Source organism: Hyaena hyaena, unplaced genomic scaffold (assembly GCF_003009895.1).
Source record: "Hyaena hyaena isolate Hyena2069 unplaced genomic scaffold, ASM300989v1 scaffold_767, whole genome shotgun sequence".
In the NCBI taxonomy this organism is placed as follows: Eukaryota; Metazoa; Chordata; class Mammalia; order Carnivora; family Hyaenidae; genus Hyaena; species Hyaena hyaena.
Genome location: NW_024081397.1, coordinates 237,944 through 254,769, shown reverse-complemented (window position 1 = coordinate 254,769; position 16,826 = coordinate 237,944). Strand labels below are relative to the sequence as shown.

The following is a 16,826-nucleotide window of genomic DNA, read 5'->3' as shown; positions in this document are numbered from 1 at the left end:
CACAGCCTTTCTACATCTGCACACACGTGCTTTTTCAGTCCTCAAACTAGATTCACAAAAGAGACAGAAGTCAGCTCATGGCACCCTCCCTTGGACAAAACTTCTCTGAAAAGGAGCAGTGCAGTCCAAATGTTTAAACAGGGAACAGCAGAGCTGTTGCAAGGTCTTTAAAAACAGGAGCGCTAAGGTCTTATTTCACAGAAGACAAAAACAGAGGCTGGGAGGTTACAGGCTGGCGGTACACCATGAGCCAAATTAGCAGCAGGGGAAAAGGAGCAGACACCTCCACTCCCCGTGCAGAGCAAGGTTTTTGTTTTTTGGGTTTTTAAAAAAATTTTTTATAGTTTTTTGTTTTGTTTTTTTTTGAGACAGAGAGAGACAGAGCATGAGTGGGTGAGGGGCAGAGAGAGAAAGGGAGACAGAATCCGAAACAGGCTCCAGGCTCTGAGCTGTCAGCACAGAGCCTGATGCGGGGCTCGAACCCACGAACTGTGAGATCTGACCTGAGCCAAAGTCAGATGCTTAACCGACTGAGCCACCCAGGCACCCCTAGAGCAAGGTTTTTGAAGTTCAAACCTAGACTAGCTGCTAATGGAGTTCCCAAAGATACTGTGTAATTCCAGCTCCTAATATGATTAAAGTCAAGAAGTTACTGCATAAAGGCAAACATTTTATTTTCAGGGAGGAGGAGACAACACACATACACACACAGCCCAAAGGAAGTCCAGAGTCCGCAGCTTCTGGATTAGAGCAGCTCACACACACACTCCAGATCCCATGCATTGCTGAGGGCATGGGCCTGGGGCTCTCCTTGGCCACTTGCAACAAGACCTTGGGGGGCTAGTCACCTCCCCGTGACCTGCACTTTTCTCATGACACAGTGCCTTAGTGACAACACTTGCCTCCCTCCACCCAGGCTGTAAGAATCAAGTGATACGGAGCCTACAAAGAACAATTAGATAGGTGACATTGTTTTAGAGCCCATGCCTCTAACGTTCAAGTCCGTCTAAAGAGTTACTATCAACTTTTCAGAGGTCCTCCTCAGTCCGGGTAAGGATGGGAGCATTTAGAAAAAGACTGATTGTACCCTTTAACAATCTTCACCAAGAAAAACGCAAAGACTTACAGAGTGCTGGTTTTGTGTTTATCCCCATAACTGAACAGGAAGAGAGAAGATAAGAAGCAACAAAGTTAAAAGGAAGAGCAGTAGAGCAGGAAGTGATTTATACAAAATAGATCTAGAGAAAGCCAAGGAAACTTCTAATTGACCACCCTCTTAATTTCTGGACCTACCGGACTTTGTCAAGTCGGAGCCTACCTCTAAAGAAAACAAGAAGTAGGAGGACCTCAATGTCATATTCCAGGCCAGCTAATAGGCACCTCCACCACCGACCTGGACAGAGACTTACAGCCCAATTATAATTTTCTCTTTCCGTTCCCCTGGATAAGGTCTAATTTGTGGTATTTTCATTCGCTCTCCCCTGAAGAGTTTATTTTTCGGAACTATACAAAGATGGAACTGAAAACATTTGAAAGCTAACAGATGTGACCAGCTCAAAGATTACCAGGTTGAACCTAGAATCTTACGAACTTTAGTAACAGCAAGAAAAGGTTTTTTTCCTATGGAGAGTCACCAGTGAAAAGGATTCTGAGCTAAGAAAACAGATTTTGAACTAGAATGCTATGAACTTTAGTAATAACAAACATAAAAAATTTTTTTTCCTATGGATAGTCACCAATGAAAAGGATTTTGAGCTAAGCAGACAGAATTTGAGTGGACAAAACTCTGAAAACTGACTACTTATTAACTTATTAAAAGCAATTGACAAGGGACCCCATTACTTCCTTGTAAGTGGACATGCTAAGGAGAGTATGTTTTATTTTTAACTTTTTTAATGTTTTATTTTTTGAGAGACAGAGAGAGACAGAGCCATGAGCATGGGAGGAGCAGAGAGAGGGGGAGACACAGAATCCGAAGCAGGCTCCAGTCTCCAAGATATCAGCACAGAGCCTGACACAGGGCTCAAACTCACTAGTGGTGATATCATGACCTGAGCCAAAGGCGGATACCCAACCAACTGAGCCACCCAGGCACCCCAAGGAGAGTGTTTTTATCACAGTTCAGCCAGATTTCAAAAGGCTTCCTACAAATCGACATTTTATACTTACACGGTCCAAACATGTAGAAGAAGAAAATCTGAAAAACCAATGTATGCCACACTTCACCACTAATACTATTAAAGATAAACCATGGTTAAGTCAGTTATATTAAAGTAGGTTTCTCCTTTATATAACTACAAGACGTATAAATAGTGTCTAGTTCTCTAAATAGATATTTTTCATGTTTTTAAAAATGGATAAAAAAAATTATCTCCATATGGGCAACTGTGTAAAAGAATACATATGCCATTAATTTAAGGATGTAAGTAGAGAAGTATTCACTGACATGAAGGTTGCTGAAATACTGACATTGTGGACCAGTAAATTTTCTGGGCTGGGGGCTTCCCTGTGTACTGTAGGATGTTTAGCAGTATCCCTGGCCTGTACCCACTAGACACCAGGCACACTCCCCCGTCAAGATAACTAGAAAATGTCCTCAGACATTGCCAAACGTCCATATGGGCAAAATCACCCCCAGTTGAGAACCACTCATCTATATATAAGCTCGGAGGTTCAAGTCTCAATTAAGTTTTTAAAAATATTAACAATTAATGTATTTGCCAAAGTGAAGTGCTTGTATTTTTTGATCCATATCGAACAGCCAGTTAAGACCCAAAAATGGATGGGGATTTGCACGTATTAATATGTATCATGTTAAAAACATATTTTCTTCCTTCAACATGTAACCCTCGCCGGCCTGAGACACTAAGAAGAGAATCGACCTCCCTTTTTTGGAAGGTGAATGAGCCTTCCTGACCACTGCTGAGGGCGTGGCGTAATCATGTACTTGTTTAAGCAGCCATGTACTAAACACCTGAGCTTTAATCTATGACGAATCAAGTAAGCTTCCATTCCACCTGGGGATGCTTCAAAATGAAAACTATGACAGCCAACTGTGTGTTATCTCTGCTCCCCTTTTTCTGTTTAGAGGATAATGGGATGGTCTGTTTACAGTCGCCACCGCGTCTTACCTACTGAGCCATCTAACAGAGACCTACTACGGAAACCACGGGAAAGCACAAGAGCAGGACAGATGGCTTAAAAAAGGAGTGGCAGGAGGATCTTCTAACTATAAGCTAGGGAGGGCCAAGGGGGGATGGTCACCGAAGCACATAAAGGAAAAATCATGCGTGTGCAGGTAATGGAAACAGATGGAAAACTGACTTTAAGATAAATGGTCAGGGGCGGGGGAAGGGCCGGTGTACATTAAGTGAGTTGCGTGCAAAGGTGAAACACGGAGGGGAGAAGCAAAAGAATGGAAAGGAAAATCTGCTTTTATATCTGCCTTGCCAGATACTGTTCCTAAATAGGTTTCTTGAATAAGTGGGGGTTTGATGAAAATTCACTATTCACCCATATTAAATTTCCTGCAACTGTCTCTAAAATCACTCCCTGAATCCCTTGTTATTTCTTGATCTTTTAAAAATACTCAAGCAGCTTGCGGTTTTTATGTCAATGCCTCCGAGCTGGTTTCCATCTCTCAGAGGAGTAAGAGGGCTGTTTATCACCAATTCAGACCTCTCCCCATCACCCCCACCCAACACAAATAAGACACGCAAACAGGGAAACAAGCTTTTAGAGCAATTGTCCTTAAAATGGACACAGCTGGCAGCAGAGAACGGAAAAGAGCAACTGCTCTGCTCTTCTGCAGCCAGGCTCCTAAGTGACATAATTAAAATATTTGTTGACTTGCAGACATCCTTAAATATTCAGCCAAAATTCATAAGATATTAAACTGAGGCCCATCCTCTAAGGAAAATCAATGTAGACATTGATGGGCTTTGTCTGGTAAGACAGCCACTGGCACTTTCTAGGCATCTCACAGCGATCTCAGCTTCTGGTAACATTTCTTACTAGCTGGCCACCCCCACTGCTGCTGGGAGAATTATTAAGCTTGTTTAAATAAATAAATCTTTGCTGCTGCTCCTCCTGGAACATGCTACATACAGAGCTGGCCACAGGAGAAACAGCTGGACTGCAAATCTAAGACTGTAAATTCATAGAAGCTGCCCAAGGTGTAGAGCATCTGAAACCACTGTTTTCCTGAATCTTAGGACAGACATTCAGACACCTCTCCCAATAGAAAGACCGGACTCTTGGTTCTATCTCAGTTCCACCTACTCTGGACAAAAGCTAGCCAATGCTCTGACAGCCCCTAAGGGTCTTCCAAAAGCAGAATATTAAGGTATGTTAAGGACGGTCTCACTTGGAATGAAAACCAACGTCAAAGCTCCCATTGGAACCTTGTTACAGAACCCTTCCGAAAATCCAGACTGACACCTGACCTGGCCTCTCCCATGGTCCGAGAAATAGATTTTCAAAGCCACTTTGAGTTTCTTTGAGACCTGCATAGATCTCATAAAAGCACAAAAGGAAAGGACTTGGTGTGTTGGGCTCCAAGGCTCCAAGCACCTATCTACTTACCTTCCCTTTCTAATAGGAACTCGTTAAGAAAAAACAGCAGCAACTGACAATGACCTCATCCCAACAATACAAGCGCTCAGGAGCTAAATGGAAGAGCAAGAAAACCCTCAGTCCTGCCTGCTCTGTCCCCACAGTGGTGGAAATTGGGTGGGGACCTCCCCCCCCCCCACAGCCATTTATAAAGGGGCCAGCTGCAAGTACAATAGTACCTACACACAGGTTTGCGGGCCACTCTCAAATTAAAATGCTGCTACCACCAAACAAAGAAACAACCTCACTCACTCCCATTGGCATACTGCAAATCCCTCAGTAGTACTTCTCAACACGTGGCTCCCATCCCCCATACAGGTCACCTGAGAACTCAGCAGAAAAGCAGATCCTCACTCCAGACCTCTGCATCAGACCCTCCGGGGTGAGTCCAGCCATCTGAAGTTTAAGGCAAGCCCTCCCAGGGATGCCGATGCCTACCTCAGAGCTGAAGAGTTTGCCCATGGGAGGGGCAATGGCGCATAGTATACAGCAAGGAGGGGCTGAGAGAAGCAAGACCATGGGTGCTCAGTAATGCTCCTCTGTGACCCTGCACAGCTAGCCTTCTGTGACCCCTGGAGCAGCTATAACTATTCATTACATCTTTCCCAAGTTTGGGGCTTCCTCTGCTGCCTGGCTGATAAAGGAAGTTCTGGTATGGAGCGATATCCAAACTCCACTCTTTATTGATGGTTTTCTACCAAGGTTTCTCAAATCTTATACCTAATAAAAGTCTATGGCTCAGTTTACGTATTTTCAGATACATCTTAATGAAAAGATGGTGGCCTAGCTTCATCGATAAGAGCACAGACTCAGAAGTCAGTGTGAGGCTGAGTTCCAGATCTGAGACATGCTAGCAGCATCTAGACCTAATTTTTGAGAGGATTCAGTGAGTTGTTACTTTGCATAAAGAGCTCAGACCAATAATTACCTGAGATTGTGTGTGCATGTGTTAACCTATAAACTAATTTAGCTTTTGTACTTAGAAAGTAAGTACTTAATGTACATCAGAAATATGTTGAATGCTAATATCCAAAAGTTATTTTAAATTGGCAATTTAACCTCTAGAATTCAAAACACATTTAAAAAAATATGTGTAAACTGGACAAAGTATTTTGATTACCCATGCAACCAAATATGACTTAAGTACTCTAAAACTCAGTGCATGAAATATTACATTATTCCCTATATCTACATGGATTACACTTTTCCCACTAAGGAATAATAATAATTGCCATTACTATTATTCTAAATTGTGTCATCTATCTCTTTAGTTATCTCAACTTTTAGACATACAGAAAAGATGAAGCTGAAATCATGAAATGCATATAGACCTGCACTCAGCAATCAGCCACTAACATCACGGGGCTCCTGGCCACTCCCAATGGAAAGACGGAAATGCAGAATACATACCAGATTTCAAAGACTGCACACAAGTAAAACAATGTAAATTATCTCATTAATAAGGTTTTATATTGATTACAGATAGAAATAAAAAATTTGATCTATTGGGTAAAAATTAAAAATATTATAAAAATTAATTTCATGGAGGGACACCTGGTTGGCTCAGTCGGTTAAGTATTTGACTTCAGCTCAGGTCATGATCTCACAGTTCATGGGTTCGAGCCCCACACCAGGCTCTGTGTGACAGCTCAGAGCCTGGACCCTGCTTTTCAAATTCTGTGTCTCCCTCTCTCTCTGCCCCTTCCCTGCTCTTGCTCTCTGTCTCTCTCTCTCACAAAATAAATAAACATTAAAAAAAATTAATTTCATGGGGCACTTTGGTGGCATCTAAGTATCTGACTCGATATGGGCTCAGGTCATGGTCTCACAAGCCCCACGTGTGAGGCTCCCTGCCAAGGAGAGCCTGCTTCAGGTTCTCTTTCTCCCTCTCCCTCAGCTCCTCCCTCGCTCCCACAAATTCACAGCAACAGCAAGTCCAGAGGGGACAGCCTGGCTGTCCCACTTTGCTCTCTACAGCCAAGGCCATGAAATGCCTTCATTACCATACAGAACCAATGCTTTCTCTATAGCTGACATTTTATAAGGCTCCTGATTGGGGGGGGGGGGGGGGGGGGGGGGGGGGGAACCCTACCTGGACTGAGGTGAAGCATCCATAAATGGATTAAGTCAGCACTGATTTCTCTCCTTAATCACTCTACCTGAAACCTGACCGGCATCTGACCCAGTGCCCAGGCTCCTTCCCTATGTTGACGTTGTATCACTAATAATGAACTGCCCCGTTCCCACCTTAAGTCTGCTCTGTAACCATCTCCGACGGGTGTTCTCAAATAAGCAGATTCCAGATCTGGGTGAGGGAAACAAGAGGACTTCCTAAAGCCATCTGCCTTGTGTTTGAACACAGCATTACAAACTGTTATGAACTGAACTGGACCCCCAAAATTCACAGATTGAAGCTCCATCCAACCCCGATGTGGCTGTGTGTGGAGACAGCCTTTGAGGAAGTAATTATGATTCAACGAAGTCCTACGGGTGAGGCCCTAATCCCACAGGACGGATGACCTTGTAAGAGGAAAAGCCACCAGACTCTCTGCAAGCAGAAACGAGAGAGCACACAAGGACACAATGAGAAGGCCGCCTTCTGCAAGCCAGGAAGAGAGACTCACCAAGAACTGAAACTACCAGCACTCTGATCTTGGACTTCCCAGCTTCCAGAACTGTGAGAAATAAATTTCTGTTTTACACCCAGTCTGTGTGGTTCTGTTATGGCATCCGGAGCAGACCGATATACACACTAAGAATGAATAAGCACATTTCAACTTGCAGAGCCTCTCCAAGGTAATGCTGGCTCCCAGCAATGAAGCAAGGACAACAGCTCACGTAACTGCTCCCGTCTGCCTCCCCTGAAGCAGCTCGTCTTCAAAGAGTCAACTCACATAGAGAATCTGCTCCCAAGACTATCTGCTCACATGTGCAACATGGCAAAGGCATCCACACAAGGTCTACGACGCTTCATTAGTGGTACGTGCTAGTAGATCAGCAGCCTTATGAAAACATCTATCCAGCACCCTTTTGGTGTTCCTTATCTACCACCTGCTTAGCAGGGCCAAGGGCTCTGGAAGGCAGGACTTGTATTCAAATTCAAGCTCCAACATCCCTGGGGTTGTCCCTGAGCTCTAGCCTCCTCACGGAGAAATATGGGCCAGAGCTCACTTTACCATGGTATGTCAAACATTAAACAGGGTGGCATTTGTGGAAAGCAATCTATAAACTATACATTAACACACGAGTTAATATCTATTATTCTTGCCTGACCATGGTACTTTGGAGCTTTATTAAGCACTGAACAGCAAAACTATCTCAAGAGGAAACTGTAATATTTAAATTCCAAATGTCCTTGAAGCTTCTTTTCTTAAAACCATTAAAAAAATAAGCAGGAGAAAAAGTAAGGTGGAACTGACTAATTAACGAACCAGGCCAGGATGAGGAATGCTTTGCCCTGAGTTTCCACTTCAAGTTGACACAGACAACCTACTGAAAAGGAATACATGTGGCCAAACTACCAGGTGGGCATACAGTTGGGTTTTTTTGTTTTGCTTTTCTTTTGTTTGTTTTGTTGTTTTAAGTTCAGCTCCAGGACTATAAATGATGCATTTGACTGAGAATTTACCAAATGGAGAGACCACCAGACCAAATTCACCCACTGTTCAGACATCCTGGGGACAAAGTCATCCACGAGGTTACAGGTTCTGAGCAGAGGTACAAAGATTCTGGAGATGTTTTATTACTCACATTTCAGGGGAAACGAGAGCCCTAACTGCCCAAAAGGCTCAGAACTCAATATTCATGTGTTCAATATTTGTTGGGCATCCATGTCTATAAGGTATAAACACGAGAAACCACAGGGCAGACGGTGACGTGAGGGTGTGGGTATGTGTGTGTGTTGAGGGGTATAACTTGCTAATGTTGACGACACCTTTAGAAACATACATACTTTGGGATCTGTTCAAAGTAAAATGAAGGAAAAGAAAGAACACTCTACTTTTCACAATTGTGTTATGAAAGTGGCCTAAAGACATAAGAAACTATTTTTACTTAAGCTGCATACTTTTGATAACCAGTTTAAAGGCTGTCTTGACCTCTTTCGAAGTTGCCTGAACTCAAGCATTTAACAACATACATGATAGCATTTGTAGCTTAGGCCCTGTAAAAACATGCCATGAAGGGTTTCCATCATTCATCTAAGGAAAGAGAAGCAATTTGGAAGCGCCATTTGCTATCCCTCTGGATGGGAAAACTAATTCCCCATGCCCCTGCGGTGAGACGTGGGGAGTTTCCAGTTCATTTGTGAAAAGAGTTGAGGTTACTAGTTTTCCCAAACATTGTCCACTGCCCTTCTGTGCAGTTTCAGCAAGCAATTTTCAGCCCCTTAGCCAGCCAGCCTCATTTTTAATGATGGAGAGTCATGTCCACAAGCCCTCTCTCCCCAGAGCGTGCTGCAAATCAGTCTGGGCAGTTAGAAGCATGTGTGTCCCAGAGAGCAACGCAGCGTCATTTAGCCAGGGCAAATTAAGCGAATGCAAGTGATCAAGTAAAGGACACCAGGTTATACCAGACAATCAGGGAGTCTTAAGGCATTTTAAAAGGTTATCTAGTTTATGCACATACAAGGAAGATTTCCAGTGTATTTAATATTTCTCAAACACTGTGTACCTAAGATCTGCTGTTGGTTGGAAAACCTCAATAATCCCCCAATGCAAATGACAGGGCAGGGCCACAGATTTCAGAGATGAAGAGAATTTAAGCATATAGCACGTGATAAAGCAAACCTCAAAGTCTGGAAACTGAGCACAACTATTGGAAATGCACCTTAGGGGCGCCTGGGTGGCTCAGTCGTTTGAGCATCCAACTTTGGCTCAGGTCATGATCTCACGGTTCGTGGGTTCAAGCCCCGTGTCGGGCTCTGTGCTGACAGCCAGCTCAGAGCCTGGAGCCTGTTTCAGATTCTGTGTCTCCCTCTCTCTCTGACCCTCCCCTGCTCACAATGTCTCTCTCTCTCTCTCTCTCTCTCTCTCAGAAATATATAAAACATTTTTTTAAAAAGGAAATGCACCTTATATAAGCCCCACCCATTTAAAAAGAGCCAGTTTGGGGTGCCTCGCTGGCTCTGCCAGTGGAGCATGGGACTCTTGACCTCGGAGTAGTGAGTTCGAGCCCCACGTTGCGTGTAGAGATTACTTACAAGTAAAATTTTTAAAAATAAATATAAATAAATAAATTTTTAAAAAGGACCACTTTCTCTACAAGCAGGCAGAGGTGGGTGATGGAGCGCTCAGTTCTACAGGTGGTAATTTGCCACCCAATTTCATCCTAAATTCAATGATTAGTACTGTTGTGTGTTTAGGTTAACAGCAGAGATGCTGGGTGCCCAGGTGTGGCCTCCAGGAGAGGACGCCAGAGCCAGGCACCTCCTACAATCTCCCCACTGCTTAAAGTTCTCAATTTCAGCCTCAAGGAGCTGCAGCCAGAAGACCGCAAACATCGGGCCTTTTTCTCCAATAAAAATTGCATATATTTAATCAACCTCAAGGGGAGAATTCATTAAGGTAGGATTTTCCCTTGTGGGTCACTGCTGCACAAGCACCACTGACCCGGTTTTTCGGGAAACCCCTGTTCCAAACACTGAAAAATCTACATCAACAGCTCCATTTCCCAGTTAAGCCCATTTCTTCTACAAGCGTCCACAGATTGCCATTCTCTTTACACAAAAACCGCACATGCCTGAATCCTGTTATTAATTTACCCATCTAGCCAGGAACGCCCAGTAAGTGAATTAAGAGAGTATTCAGAAGCAAAGTTTAGATCTGTTTTGGTAAGTTGAAGTAGCCCTGGTTAATTTCATTTTCAGTCATTTTAAGACTTGAAAAGCACTGCTGCTAACAATATCAAAGCAGTGGTATGAAACACACCCAAATTATTCTCATTCCTACCCAAATCCCTTCCCAGAAGCAGGGAGACGCTGAGGATGGGCCTGAACCAGGAAGGGCCTCTCCTACCTGCAGGTCCAGGACACGCCATAGGCACTGGCCTCTCTGGTTCAGTTTCTGTTTGGGTTAACAGAAGGAGGGGCCAGAGAGATTTTTAGGCTCCTAGGGCCTGCTCATTCCCTCAAGCAGACACAAACTTGGCAGATTCAGGCTTAAACCTGTTGGCAAAATAAACAAAACCAAATAAAGGGGAAACTGCCAACCGGAAGGGTCTGAAGTGACACAGGCCCACTCTATACGCGTTCCTGCTTTGTCCCTGAAGCTGCTATAATGCTTAAGTCAGGTGCCTAATGTTCGACAACGGATAGCGCCCAGCATCCCGCGCCGACCTTCCAAGGCGATCTTCATTGTCTTCAAATTAAAGCGTTTTCCAAATTAGATACCTCCACACAATGCCAAGCTAACTGCACTCACAAGGGAGTTACCTTCAATGCCTTAAGAATCCCACACCAAATTCTTCCAGAACCACTCGGTGGTTAAATCGCCCTTAATAAACAGAGAGGGCAGAGCGATGTGAGAAACTTTCTTTCAGGTGGCTGTAAGAGAGTCCCGTAAATCTGGGACAGGACGCAGAGCCTGGAACCCGTCACAAAGCGCCCCTCGCCCAGGCAAGGACCTTTATGCGATGTGACAGCAGCTTTGTGCGGGATCATAAATAGTTGCAGTAAACACAGTTAAGTTCTCCGGGCCGAGCTCTGCCTCCGCGTGCCGGCGCCGGGGCCGCGCGAAACGGGGCTATTCTTCCCGGGGACTCACGCCCCGGCGACCCCGGCCACCGCACGGTCCCATGCCCGCTCCCGGCTCCGCGCCCGCCGCCCGCCCGCAGGCCAGGCGCCCCCCACGCGCCCGGGGCGGTCTCCGGTCCCGGGAACGCGCCGCCCAGGCCCCCGCGCCCGCCCGCGTCCTCGCCGGCACCCCCGCCCCCAGCGCCGGCCCGGAGACGGGGGAGGGGGGGGGTGCCCGGAAGGCGGGCGGGAAGGTGAGGGGGCCGGGAGGGGCCGGGCCGTCGCGGCCGCGGGGGGCCAGGCCGCGGCGGGGCCGAGGGCACCGGCCACCCCCCGGCCCCTCCCCGGGCGCACGCCAACTCTGCCAACGGCCCAAGTTCGCGGCCCCAGCCCGGAGTCCGCCGGCAGCGCTTACCTGGCCGTGGGCCGCCCGCCGAGGCCGGAGGGCAGCGGCGCGGGTCCCGGGGCGGCGGCCGCACCGCGCCCGCCCAGGCGCCGCTCTTTGTCTGCGCCGCTCCCTCCTCCCGCCGCTCCGCGGACGCTGCCGGCCCGGGCGGACCCCGCCGGCCCGGCCGCCGCGAGCCTCCCGCCGCCGAGCCCTGCCCGCCGCCTGCCGCTCGCTCGGCCGCGCGGCTCCGGCCTGACGATCCCCGCGGCGGCGGCGGCGGCGGCGGCGGCGACCCTCCCCCGGCGCGCTGCGCCCGCGTCCTCCGCGCGCTTCCTCCTCCTCCTCCTCCGCCGCCGCCGCCGCCGCCGCCGCCGCCGTCGCCGCCGCTCCTCCCCGGCCGCGCCGCGACACCGCCCAGGGGCCGGCCCGGGCCCGCGCGCGGGGCGGGGGCCCGACACCCACCTGGGGGCGCGCGGGCAGCGCGGGGGCCCGCGGCTCGGCCGGGCTCGGGCACGGCCCGGAGACCTGGCGCCCCGGGGCGGCGGGCTCGCGGCGTGGGCGGGGGGGGGGGGGCCGCGCGGCCGGGGAGGAGAGGTCCCCGCTCCCCCGACTGCCAGCTCGGGCAGTGCGGCAGCGGTGGGGTCGAGCGGACTGGAGAGGAAATAAAGGCAGCAACTTCCAGCCTCAAGTGACTGCTGGGTGGCCTTTGCATCCTCTTTCTGTTTGATTTTCTTATCACGACGCTCTAGTTGTTTGGCGGCCGTCCCCCTCCCGGAAGCTTTCCCACGGCACTCTCGGCAAAGCAGGCCTGCTGTCCATCGGAGAAGTGACTTACATAAAAATGTCACTTCCTGTCTGTAATTGCTTCTGGGCATTTGTATTTATTTGCCTTGTATCTATTTACTTTCCCAAACAGACACTTTAGTACTCCATCCTTCCCGTCGGAAGCGCTTCTTAAGAGGAGGAGAGGAAACCCAGCCCTGCAAGCCCCCGGTGCCTCAGGTCCGGCTCAAGCACACCCAGCACGCCGAATCCTGTAAGGAGCCGCCAGTCACTAGCGGTGGGACGGGTGCGGTCACCTGGCCACAGTAGGGGCTTACCTGTAAACCAATCTGGACGATTAAAACCCAGGGGAAGGGGAAAGACAAGTTTTCCTTTAGCAGGGCATGTGCATCCAGATGTCTGTTCTCCGATCGCCTTCCCAGATGGCTTCCCAAAAGGAAATCCTACTATTCAAATGATTCTGATTTCCTGGCGGAATAGCCTGGATCCATGTTAATGAGATTCTTTCTGAGGCTGCCGGATTCTCATTATTATTAAGGCAATAATAATTTACCCAAGGTGACGAGGCTGTATCATCTGAATCATTCATCCCCTGCTTTGTTCCCCAACCAAGTAGGGTAACTAGAGCCAGTATAACTTTAAAGTCACAGTATGGTGTTTGACTCTCTGCTTCTTCAACTGTGGGACCTTGCACAGGTGTTTCTTAATCTATCTAAAATCTATCAAATGGAGAGATCATATTTACTTGGCTCCTATGTCTGTCCCTGGCACACGTCCTGGCCATAGGGAGCATTCCGTAGGTCACTGGCTGGAATTAGCTATAGTATACCGAGCAGGGATCTAGATAGCCTCCTTGTCTTTGACCTTGGGGAAAGCACTACTACCTCAGTTCATCCTTTTGTCTTACTAATAAACAAAGCAGAATTATAATACATGGTCTGGCCCAATTTTAAATTAGTTTACCCAAAATCCATGTAATAGCATTGACCCAGTTTTTAACTTGTCTGCTTTGTAAACTGTCACTGAATCATGGTTCTTGAACTCCTCTTCCTTCTTCCTTCCTTTACAAAGGCAAAGTCCCCAAGGACATTCTATCTAAAACCCAGTGCCCCTTTCTTAATCCTTATTCTATGCAGTTTTCAGAAGCACATGGCATCTCTGCTATCACCTGAAATTCAGTCATGTTTTCATTTATCTAACACAGCTACCTTTCTGACCTTCCCATATCTGTCCTTATAGAGCATGCTGTCCTTCCAGCCTCTAACAGTAATATTCCCAAAGCAGACTTTGTTTGGCTCTTTGCTTTTATTCGAATATATGCCTTTTTTTTAAAAGCTTATTTCTTTATATTGAGAGAGAGAGAGAGAGAAAGAGAGTGAGAATCCCAAGAAGGCTCCTTGATGCCGGCCCAGACAGAGCCTGATGCGGAGCTTGAATTCACAAAACAGAGATCATGACCTGAGCTGAAACCAACTGAGCCACCCAGGCACCCCCTCCCCTTTTTGTTTGTGTGTTTGTGAGTTTGTTTGTTTGTTTGTTTTTTAAAGAGAGTCGATCATTCTTTTGTATGCTTCCTGGCTGGATGTTCTGTGATTAACTCCCAGATCTGTAGCCTTAGAGAGTTCCTCAGCCTGTCTGCAATCTCTCTGGTGGCTCATTGTCTCTTCAATATCACCAGGTTTAGAAGTAAATTTATCTCATTCTCAAAGCAGTTCCTCCTCCCACTGTCTCACGCTTGGCCAAGAGTCCGGCAGGCATCTTAGCTCCTGAGGGAGAAACATCACTGCAATTCCATTTCTTCCTTCCTTCTCTCCAAGCCCTCTCCCCAAGGACAGTGAAGAGAGGGGGCCAGATGACCTTGGGATCCCTCTCAGTCCAAATCCTCGTGATTCTGAGTTCTGCTGATCTTGAAACAGCTCTTTGTATCTTCTTTTCCCTTTCCACTGGCACCATCCAAATTGCTACATTATTACTATTAACACTCAGGTAACTTTTTAATTCTTACCCATATACCATCTGTAACTCACACATGATATATGACCCTCATTACATACATGAAAAAATGGAAGCAGTTAGTGAAGGAACTGGGGTCAGCACTGTAGATCTTGACTCCAAAATTCCTGTTCTTTCCAGTACGCCCATTGCCTTCCATCTAGCCTGTTACCCACTTCCTTCCATCCCCCAAATTTATGCTAGATATCAGCATCACTGTAACCTTCCTAAAAATTGCTTCTATCTTGCCCCGCCTCTGCTCAAGAACTAACCATGGTTCCCCATGGCCCACCACAGTTCCTCAAAAGTTCTCTGACAGGAGGAGACTTGAGCATTTGCTCCTAAGAAGGCTGAGAAACTGAGCCTGAAGAGGCCTATATTCATTTCCAAGAGCCATCTAAATAAATTACTTCAAACTATGTGGCTTAAAACAGGGAGTTCACTGTCTCAGAGTTCTGGCGCCAGAGTCTGAAATGATGTCAACATGCTTTCTCAGAAGGCTCTAGGGGAGAACTCTTCCCTGCATCTTCCGGCTTCTGGTGGCTCCAGAGATCTCCTGGCTTGTGGAAACATCACTCCAGTCTCTGCCTCTGTCTTCACATGGCCAGATCCCCTGTGTCTTCTGGCTCCTTCTCTCTTCTTATAAAAACGCTTGCCATTGTAGGCATGTGGGTGGCTCAGTTGGTTAACGTGTAACTCTTGATTTCAGCTCAGGCCATGATCTCATACTTCATGAGATTGAGCCCCACGTTGGGCTTTGGGCTGACAGCATGGAGCCTGCATGGAATTCTCTCTCTTTGCCACTTGCTTGCATTTTTTCTCTCTCTATCCCTCTCTCTCTCTCTCAAAACAGTCTTTAAAAACAAAACACTTGTGGGGTATCTGGGTGGCTCCATCAGTTGAGCATCAACTTTGGCTCAGGTCATGATCTCACAGTTCTTTTTTTTTTTTTTTTTAACGTTTTTTATTTATTTCTGAGACAGAGACAGCATGAGCAAGGGAGGGTCAGAGAGAGAGGGAGACATAGAATCTGAAGGAGTCTCCAGGCTCTGAGCTAGCTGTCAGCACAGAGCCCGATGTGGGGCTCGAACCCATGAACCATGAGATCATGACCTGAGCCGAAGTCGGATGCTTAACCGACTGAGCTACCCAGGTGCCCCATGATTTCACAGTTCTTGAGCTCAGTCCCCACATCGGGCCCACTACTGTCATAGAGCCCATTTCAGATTCTCTGTCCCGCCCCCCCCCCGCCCCTCCTCCCACTCACTTGCTCTCTCTCTCTCTCTCAAAATAAAGAAAAAAGTTTTTTTTAACTTTGTATTTAAAAAAAGACTTGCCATTGGACTCAGAGCCCACCCTAATCCAGGATGATCTCACCTTGAGGTCCTTATAACAGCTACAAAGACCATTTCTTCAAAATAAGATCACATTCAAAATCTCCGTGTGAACATATCTTCGGGGGCCACCATTCAACCCGCCGTAAGACCCAACTCTTCTTTCAAGATGATGTTTTGTCTGAAAATGTATATATCATTTCATAGCATATCTTATCATATAATATCATATCATGAAAGATACCAAGTGAGATATATTCCAGGAGTCGGAAGAGTCTTTAGATTTTATGAAAGGTGGTGGCCTTGAGAATGGACCTTGAGAAACCTTGGCTGCCCTCCAGCCAGCCCCCTTCCTTAGGGAGGCCCCTGTCTGAGTTTGGTGGGACCAGAGTGGGCTTCTCCATCTCTCCACTCCCAGAAGCCCTGTAAGAATGAATGCTTTGGGATTGACCTGGGTAGAACCTTCAAACTCAGGACTTCACAACGGGGGAGAGTGGCAGAAAGGAGAAAAAGGAGATTCAGGTAGTTTTTACTGGAAAGGTCCCAGGACTTCCTTACAGAGGTGTTACCCTGCTTGGTCCTCACTCCTCTACCAGCTCCTCCAGCTGCCCCTGCAAGCAACTTGATATTCTTCCCATAAACCCCTGTTCTGTTTAAAGTAGCCAGAGGCACCTCCCCTTCTTGCAACTCAAATCCCTGAATGATACAAACAAACTGTACCATTCTGAAAGTTGCAGACTGGGAGGAAATTAGTTCCCTAGTGGAGGGAACTTAGAACGTCGAGCACAGAGGGAATGTGAGAAAATTCCACAGAACAGGGAATGCCCCCATTTGCCTAAATGAAGCAGAGATGCCAACCAAGGATCCAGAGGAGATAAGACCAGGGAGATATGGTAGTTAAGTGTGGGCATCAAGCGGGCTTGGCGGCAGGACAACTCATTTGGTGCACGTACCAAGGGACACCTGGAGGTGGGAAGAGCGGTGA

General features: G+C 47.2%; 1 protein-coding gene across 5 annotated transcripts in view; it reads right to left on the bottom strand.

The window, feature by feature from the left end:
• Nucleotides 1–12,060, bottom strand: part of NCK2 (NCK adaptor protein 2) — a 150,061-nt gene extending 138,001 nt beyond the window's left edge. For all 5 annotated transcript variants that reach the window (XM_039218460.1, XM_039218459.1, XM_039218461.1 and 2 more), the window contains exon 1: nt 11,760–12,060. The gene's annotated coding sequence lies outside the window, so the exon portion shown is untranslated. The remainder of the gene's footprint in view (nt 1–11,759) is intronic.
• Between the last annotated feature and the right edge of the window lie 4,766 nt (nt 12,061–16,826).